This window comes from Acipenser ruthenus, chromosome 15 (genome assembly GCF_902713425.1).
Source record: "Acipenser ruthenus chromosome 15, fAciRut3.2 maternal haplotype, whole genome shotgun sequence".
In the NCBI taxonomy this organism is placed as follows: domain Eukaryota; kingdom Metazoa; phylum Chordata; class Actinopteri; order Acipenseriformes; family Acipenseridae; genus Acipenser; species Acipenser ruthenus.
The window spans coordinates 18,616,736-18,625,821 of record NC_081203.1 but is presented as its reverse complement, the minus strand read 5'-3'; positions in this window follow the sequence as shown (position 1 = coordinate 18,625,821).

Below are 9,086 nucleotides of genomic sequence, written 5' to 3'. Positions count from 1 at the left end.
GAACACCACGTCTTATTGTCCTGTCTGCTTGTGTATTATGTGAACTCAGAGCCCCTTCCATTGAACACCACGTCTTATTGTCCTATCTGCTTGTGTATTATGTGAACTCAGAGCCCCTTCCATTGAACACCACGTCTTATTGTCCTGTCTGCTTGTGTATTATGTGAACTCAGAGCCCCTTCCATTGAACACCACGTCTTATTGTCCTGTCTGCTTGTGTATTATGTGAACTCAGAGCCCCTTCCATTGAACACCACGTCTTATTGTCCTGTCTGCTTGTGTATTATGTGAACTCAGAGCCCCTTCCATTGAACACCACGTCTTATTGTCCTGTCTGCTTGTGTATTATCTGAACTCAGAGCCCCTTCCATTGAACACCACGTCTTATTGTCCTGTCTGCTTGTGTATTATCTGAACTCAGAGCCCCTTCCATTGAACACCACGTCTTATTGTCCTGTCTGCTTGTGTATTATGTGAACTCAGAGCCCCTTCCATTGAACACCACGTCTTATTGTCCTGTCTGCTTGTGTATTATCTGGGTGTCTCATGTAAAGTTATGGAAAGCTCTGATCTTCTTTCTAAGGCAATTCTCCACATTGAAAATAATGCAGCAGAGAAAGTAAAAATAGGGACTCCCTTTATTAAGAATAAACAATTTGAACAAAGTCCTTTTTAGATCCACAATAAACTGCAGTGATCTAAATAAACTAATACAAGTACAAATGGGAAGTTACTACTTAATGCAACTTGCAAAACATACAGAACACAAAAGCACGTGCAGATATGAATGCACTGCACAACACTACACATGGAGTCCCTTAAAGGGAAGTATTACTAACAATTAGTCATTACAATACACAGACCAGAAAGCACTGCTCTTAAAGGGAAGTATTACTAACAATTAGTCATTACAATACACAGACCAGAAAGCACTGCTCTTAAAGGGAAGTATTACCAACAATTAGTCATTACAATACACAGACCAGAAAGCACTGCTCTTAAAGGGAAGTATTACAAACAATTAGTCATTACAATGGTGGTTCTGTAAATGAGTGCCCTCGGGCCAGGGGGGTCCTGGGTGTTGAGTAAGAGGAACAGCACTTAGTTTCGGGATGGGGATGGGGATGGGGATGGGGGGGGGGTCGGGGTGCAGTTGACCCACGTTTTTTCCCCCAATAGTAAGACATGAAAGTTTTGTATTTCTTTTTTTATTTAAGGAATATAAAAATAAAACTGAAATTGCAAACCGTGGGGAAACTGAATATTATTTTATATATTTGTACTTGAAAAGATAATGCTATCATAACCCTGTCACAAGCTATAAAAAAGAGAATTTCAGGGGGGTTTATGATTTCCATTACACGAGAGTAGATGTTAAAACTTCATGCTGATTTGAACTTGGCTCTAGCCAAGATAAGCAACAACTAAGATGTAGCTTCACAGTAAACTAATGTGATCCATATGTGTCTCCATCCATTTGCGCTTCCTTCCATATGATGATATAGATATCCTTCTGTCTGGTGTTAATGGCGGAAGTGTAATGCTGGCTCCAGGGATCACCTTATTGCCTCCCTAGCGCATCAGCACACACAGCGGCTGCGATGCTGGCTCCGGGGATCAACCCCAGTGCGGTCTCCCCAGCGCATCAGCATGACAGCCGTCTGGATTGAGCTAAGTAGGATACATCTCTGGGGTCTTCAAGTGGGCACCTTCCATCCTCGGTGTTTCGTCGACTAGCCCACGACACCTTAAATCCGCCCAGCTTACTTACCTGTACATCAGCGTTTTTCTTTCTATTGTGCTTGAGATCCCCAGCCAGAATCTTTCCGTCTCAACCACAGCCAGTTGCTGCACCTCTCTGCTGCTTCAGAAAAGTTCTTCACTGTGCGACGCAACTCTTGGCCACTGAATCCGACGTCTATTATTAGAAATGGCCAAGAAAATACAGTATCTTCAAGGTTTATATATATATATATATATATATATATATATATATATATATATATATATATATATATATATATATAATTATGTTTACTGTCTGTCCATCCCTCAAGTGAAAACATGAATATAGTTACTACCCATTTATTTACTTTTCATTGGTAGCCAAAATGTGAGTTCACAACTCCAGCCCCAACTAGCAGCAGCTGTTTGTACAGAGCCTTGTGTGCCAATGCTAGTGATGTGGTGCCACACAGTGTGACCGGTGGTAAGTGAGGATATCTCTTTCTAACACATGGAACATGAACGGTCTTTATTTTAACCTATTTGTGGCAATGCTTATTTTAATGGCTTTTAATGGTTGGGAAAAACAGGCTAGTGCTAAAATATTACAGCAGTTTCTTGAGAATCCGCAGTCAGGTAGCATTTGAATGTAATGATGCATTTATAGTGTAAGTTTGCAAAGTTATTTGAACATAAGAACATAAGAAAATGTATGAGGAGACCATTCAACTCATCTAAGGTCGCCCGGTTCCTAGTAGCTGATTGATCTCAGTCTCAATTTGGATCTTAAAGGATCCCAGTGATTCTGCCTCAACAACATGACTAGGTAACCCATTCCATCCCCTCCCCACTCTCTGTGTGAAGAAGTGTCTCCTTCCCGCTGTCCTGAGTCTATCTGCACTTCATGTCCCACTGTGTCCTCTGGTCCTGGGTTCTGTGCTGCGCTTAAAGTATTGGTTAGGGTTAACTTTGTCGGCTCCTTTTAAGATCTGAAAGACTTGTATGAATACAATATCATATAGAGCAGCCCCCTGAATTGTGTTTGTATCAGGCAGCTTGTATCAAATGGAATCAATGTGGTTAAAGATATAGGTCAGGCTGCTGTGTAAATTGAAGTTCATGTTTCAACATGCTGCTGTGTTAGTCTTGGCTCCAGTGCCTTTCCCGCAGATCATTGGTCAAGTGCAGTGTGTGCTCGGCTGGGGCTGTTTATTCCAGTTTTAGGAACAAAGGACGACTGCTGTCAAATTATTCTTCCAGCAGTATACTGTAGAACCGAGACTCAGTCACCTGAGCAGAATGAAGGACTTTTAACCTGGAACTCCTTTTTGTGTTTCTCACAGAATTAAACTCACGGGGAGGGAAGTTTGATCACAGCGCAAGGATCCATAAAATGAATAATTAAACCCAGTTTATACATGGCTTGGGAGAAACCTAAAGGACACAAAGGTAGTGAAATAAGTTGATGCATGGAGAGATCTAGCCTGGAATAGCCTTTCCGTATTCAACACGACAGAGTGAACAGCTTGGTTCAGAATGACCGGGAGAACTGCACTTCCAAACGATGTCGTGTGGCTGAGCTTGATAGAAGAAATTCTCTGAATGGAACTGAAATATGAGCAGAAGAACCTGTGTGGAGAGCTCTGCTTATTTCAGTTGTGAGGAGGCCCATCAACCGCCCAGGTGCCCTACTTTGAACGTCTCGTATAGAACAATCACATTACTGGCACAGGCATGCTCTCTGCTGTCTATAACGGCTTCAGTACTGCTTTTGAAGAGCAATGTCTCAACGCATCGATCATCGTCAATTGTTTCCAGTCTGATATCTGGCAGAGGATTGCTCCTCTCAGGGGAGTCAGCAGTGAGAGAGAGAGTTCAGCTCCTTTCTGGAACACTGTCAGTGTCTGGGGTCAGGCTGCCTGACCCAGATGGTTTCCTCTGTAATCGAAGCCGGCTCTACGTTTTGACGGCTCTCTTTCCTGCTCTTGCATTGGCAGGTGTTTCTGCAGCTTCAAGCCATTCACACAGATCTACTGGATCAGAGATTCCACAAACTAGGCAACCCATCCAACCCACCTGAACCCTTCTCCTGCTCCGCTGTACATCTCCACAGCACCTGCACAAACCAGCCCTGTGCCCCATCTACTCTTAATACCAGCAAATATTTGAGTGGCTGGAGACGAGACATGCAGAACCCACAATATCATTACAATTCAGGATAGCCTGTCAATCCCTTATAAAAGCTTCCCATAGTAAATGCATAGCAAAGTGTAATAAAGCACGGTGAAAGCATAGTGAAGCGTAGGCAAGCATTGCAAGCACAGAGAGGGATGGTAAAGCCTGTTAATAAGCACGGCAAACCGGGGTAAACTATGAGAAATGTTATGTATCAAAAACAAATCAGAGAACTTGAATTTATGATTCACATAGTAGTAGAGAATGCAATGTCTGTACTATGGCGCCCCCTCGTGGTCTGCAGCAAGAAACGCTTACAGCACCAGGTATTCCCAGGCGGTCTCCCATCCAAGTATACCCTACCGGCCGACAAGAATTGTTGAGCTAAACCGCCCTAAACGATTTCCCATTCATTCTCCATGGTAGTGCTAAACCACTACGGATGTAATACTGCTGCCGCCGCTACATGGTTTTGGCGCTGTTGTGCAGGTCTGTGCCTAAACTTAATGTATTGAGTTCTGCAGATATACCAAGAGATGGCACTAAAGAGCACGAAGCGTTTCATCTGCTTCGGCTCAGTGAATTTTGCGAACCAAATGATTCAGAGGCTTCACTTCCCTTCCCACCATCACTAATTGCACGAATGGTTGAGTGATTGGATGAAACTGGGGTACAAACGGATCTACTGTACATACACAACTAAGACACCCACTTTTTCAGTTTGAGCAAAATGCTGCAGTCTGTAACGGCGGTTACTGTGAATAGCACGCCTGTTTATCATACCAACACTATATACTGTAATTCTATTATTTTACAACACAAGGAAGCCCCGCCAAAGCAGGGCATCAAAAAATTAGTTGAAACTCATAAATGTTCCTCTCCACGGAAATCTTTAGTAAAATACTCTTTTATTGAGATTTTACATTTTTTTACATTTACACCCATTCGTTTTTTCATTCATTTTACATTTCTTTTAAAGATGACATTCATTCATACAGACATACATTTTGTTTTAAAAGCATTTAAAATACATTTAAAAACACCAAGACAATTGTGCTTTGTACATGGTTAAAACAGACACAGATTAAAATCAACATGCTAAAACCATCTATAAAAAAACAGTGCTTGTGAGGGCTGGGGAGTGCTCTGTTAAAAAGGTTCAAAGGTGAAGATAAAACAGAACAATAAAACTATACAACTAAAACTAAAAAGGGACAGGGGCAAAGGGACAGTGTGTAAAACAGTGAGTTAAAATTCTAAAATTTTAAAACACTTAAAATGTAACTTTTAATAGTTGACATTATTTTTTTTTTTTAAATAACAGTATTGTAGCGATCCGTGTATTATGTTTGCGTACTGTATTCCCTCTGTTCCACTGTCTGTGTGCTGTTAATACCGCTGTTATCTTTACTTGCAATGCTTGTCTGTGTTCTTTCGTTATTAATTAATTCGTTGATGAACGTCTTTTTCAGTTTGAGCAAAATGCTGCAGTCTGTAACGGAGGTTACTGTGAATAGCACGCCTGTTTATCATACCAGCCACTCTGCTGGATTCCTCCCTCTCCTGCACTCCTTCGACTTCTGTCTCTCTCCGTCCCCTCCTACCCACAAAGCTGGCCGTCAACTGGACCTCACCTTCTCCAGGGCCTGCTGCCCCTCCACCCTCTCTGTCACCCCCCTGGACCTCTCTGATCACTATTTCATCTCTTTTTCTCTGTCTCTCCCCCCACTCCCTGCTCCTCCTACCCCCACTGTCACCTCTCGCCGTAACCTCCGCTCTCTCTCCCCCTCTGTCCTTGCCTCCACTGCTCTCTCTCACCTCCCTCCTATTGACTCCTTCTCACAACTCTCCGTAGACTCTGCTACCTCCACCCTCTTCTCCTCACTCACCTCCTCCCTCGACTCCCTCTGTCCCCTCACCTCCCGTCCTGCTCGCCCCTCCCATCCCCATCCCTGGCTCTCCTCTGCGCTCCGCTCGGCAAGAATCACACTGCGATCTGCTGAAAAGAAATGGAAGAGAACCAAACTCCCTGCTGCCCTAGACCTTTACCGCACTCTCCTCTCCTCCTTCTCCTCTACTCTCTCCTCTGCTAAATGTGCTTATTTCCAATCTGTAATCCAAGCCTCCACTAACAACCCACGTAAACTATTCTCTACCTTCTCCTCCCTCCTAAACCCTCCCCCCCTCCTCCTCCCTCCTCTATCTCCCCTGATGACTTTGCCTCCTTCTTCTCTTCTAAAATTTCAGATATCCGCAAACTCTTTAACACCTCTCCCTCCCCCGCACCCCCTCCCGCTCCAACTCCTACACCCACTGCAACCCCTACTAACTCACCGTCCTTCTCCACCTTCTTGCCCCTCTCAGACTCTGACCTCTCCTCCCTGCTCCAGGGTCACAAACCCACCACGTGTGCCTTGGACCCCCTCCCCACTCACCTCTTTCAAGCTGCTGCTCCTGCTCTACTCCCCTTCATCTCCTCCCTCCTCAACACCTCTCTACTTTCTGGTATCTTCCCCTCTGCCTTCAAAAAAGCCTCGATCACTCCCCTCCTCAAAAAACCTACCCTCGACCCCACCTCCCTCCAGAGCTACCGTCCTGTCTCCCTCCTACCCTTCCTCTCCAAAACCCTCGAGCGGACTGTACACCGCCAGCTCTCTGCTTTCCTGTCCAACCACTCTCTGCTGGACCCTCTCCAATCTGGCTTCCGCTCTGCTCACTCTACTGAAACCGCCCTCCTGTCTGTCACCAACTCACTTAAATGTGCCCGAGCTGCCTCTCTCTCCTCTGTCCTAATTCTCCTCGACCTCTCTGCTGCCTTTGACACTGTTGATCACTCTATTCTACTATCATCTCTTGCTGACCTGGGGATCTCTGGCACTGCTCTGGCCTGGTTCTCCTCCTACCTCTCCAACCGCACTTACCAGGTAACCTGGCGTGGAGCAACCTCCACACCTCACCCTCTCTTAACTGGAGTCCCCCAAGGGTCAGTCTTGGGTCCTCTCCTGTTCTCTCTCTACACCCGCTCCCTGGGCCCCCTCATCGCATCCTATGGTTTCTCATACCATTTCTATGCTGATGATGCTCAGATTTTCCTCTCCTTCCCCACCTCTGACTCCACCATCCCCTCCCGTATCTCTACCTGTCTGTCTGCTATTTCCTCCTGGATGCACTCGCATCACCTCAAACTCAACCTCTCTAAATCTGACCTCCTTTTCTTTCCCTCCTCCTCCCCCTCCTCTGATCTCTCCATCTCTGTTCCTCTGGAATCTACCACACTCTCTCCCTCTTCCTCCGCTAAGAACCTTGGAGTCACCCTGGACCCCTGCCTCTCTTATTCCCAGCACATCTCCACTCTGGCACGCACTTGCCGATTCTTCCTGAGCAACATCCGAAGAATCCGACCCTTCCTCACCAACTATGCTACCCAGCTCCTGGTCCAGGCCCTGGTACTCTCCCGCCTAGACTACTGCAACTCCCTCCTGGCTGGCCTCCCTGCGTCCGCCACCCGTCCGCTCCAGCTCATCCAGAACTCTGCTGCCCGCCTGGTGTTCTCTCTGCCTCGCTTCGCCCACGCTACTCCACTACTCCGATCGCTCCACTGGCTCCCGATCACCGCTCGCATCCAGTTCAAGACTCTTGTACTAGCCTACAGATGCCTTGACCAGACTGCACCCAGCTACCTCCAGACCCTCATCTCTCCCTACACCCCCACTCGACCTCTCCGCTCCGCCTGCACTAGAAGACTAGCTCTACCACCGCTACGCTCCCCTGCCTCCAAAGCCTGCTCCTTCTCCACCCTTGCTCCGCAGTGGTGGAATGACCTTCCTACAGATGTCAGGACTGCCCAGTCCCTGACCACATTCCGGCGCCTCCTTAAGACTCACCTCTTCAAAGAGAACCTGTAGAACTCCTCTGTTTGTATCCTGGGACACTATCACCCTTCATGTAATGTGCTTTATTTTGCTCTTATCAGCCCCTATTTTACTGCATTTAATCCTGTACTTCAGAATACTGTAATCTGCCAAGTTTTTAACCTGTAGTACTTTGTATTTAATCACATCCTGATGTAACTATCACTATTTAATCATATCCTGATGTAACTATCACTATTACCTGCTGTATTATTGAATTGTGATTTGTCAAACTTGTACTTTACTTGAACAAAAGTTATTGTATTCCTTGCTCTTATTGTATTACTTGTATTGTAACGCTTGAAATGTTTTTGCTTACGATTGTAAGTCGCCCTGGATAAGGGCGTCTGCTAAGAAATAAATAATAACAACACAAGGAAGCCCTGCCAAAGCAGGGAATCAAAAAATTAGTTGAAACTCATAAATGTTCCTCTCCACGGAAATCTTTAGTAAAATACTCTTTTATTGAGATTTTACATTTTTTACATTTACACCCATTCTTTTTTTCATTCATTTTACATTTCTTTTAAAGATGACATTCATGCATACAGACATACATTTTGTTTTAAAAGCATTTAAAATACATTTAAAAACACCAAGACAATCGTGCTTTGTACATGGTTAAAACAGACACAGATTAAAATCAACATGCTAAAACCATCTATAAAAAAACAGTGCTTGTGAGGGCTGGGGAGTGCTCTGTTAAAAAGGTTCAAAGGTGAAGATAAAACAGAACAATAAAACTATACAACTAAAACTAAAAAGGGACAGGGGCAAAGGGACAGTGTGTAAAACAGTGAGTTAAAATTCTAAAATTTTAAAACACTTAAAATGTAACTTTTAATAGTTGACATTATTTTTTTTTTTAAATAACAGTATTGTAGCGATCCGTGTATTATGTTTGCGTACTGTATTCCCTCTGTTTCCACTGTCTGTGTGCTGTTAATACCGCTGTATTGTGTCCCGTCCCCCCCCCCCCCCCGTCTGTATTACCTGTAGTTGCGGGTTCGCTCTGTCCCTGTGGCTGTGCGAGCTATCCTGCGTGCATGGTGCGCTCTGGCCCCTGTCATTGGCTGTTGGTTGTGTGTGCTCATTGGTCCTAGTGTGCGGCTGGGGACCAATGGGATAGCTGTTCGCTCCGGCACTCGATTAGCATAAAGGGGCGAAGCTAAGTTATAAAAGAGTGGCGTTACACACTCATTGTGTCGTTACAGGGCAAGCAACTAAAGCAGTGGGCTTTGTAGGGTGCAAAGAGTTAACATCATAAATAAATCT